Genomic DNA, 541 nt, shown 5'->3' with positions numbered 1-541 from the left:
CCAGCGACTGACGAGACAGGCCACCCGAGATACAGGACCACAACTCTTTTCTCCCTCCGGTACTCGAGCAAAGTCTGACTGGTAAACTACTATTCGCGGCGCGGGTATACTAAAACGCGAGCAAAATGGATTGACTGAAACGAGAGAAAGAGGGATGAAGTTAAATTCGCTCCGTTATAGGGTGGAATTTAGGAAGGCATACTGCACACTAGTACCGGTACCCACACACTCATACTCATACTCATACCGCACACGCATACTGGGATAGGATGGGAAAAGGGGTGTCTCGACCGGCATTCGCACCGATCGAGTGACCCGAAGAGCGCCGAGGCTCTGTACTTATACCCTCTCGGAGATCAACGGATTGGGCGAAATGACGTTTGCGCAAAATGATTGGCCGATTCTTAGAAGGCACGGCTCCTAATTTGCATATTCGTTTCCTCCCGCATTTATCGATAATCGGGCAGGATTTTTTGGGTCATTCCAAAGGGAATGACCACTTGACCACTGACTTTAAGTACCCACCCCTAGGATTGGTCAT

The sequence above is a fragment of the Ceratina calcarata genome, unplaced genomic scaffold, assembly GCF_001652005.2.
Source record: "Ceratina calcarata isolate Rehan_Ccalc_2016 unplaced genomic scaffold, ASM165200v1 scaffold7.2, whole genome shotgun sequence".
NCBI lineage: Eukaryota > Metazoa > Arthropoda > Insecta > Hymenoptera > Apidae > Ceratina > Ceratina calcarata.
Note: the sequence above shows the minus strand (reverse complement) of the source record.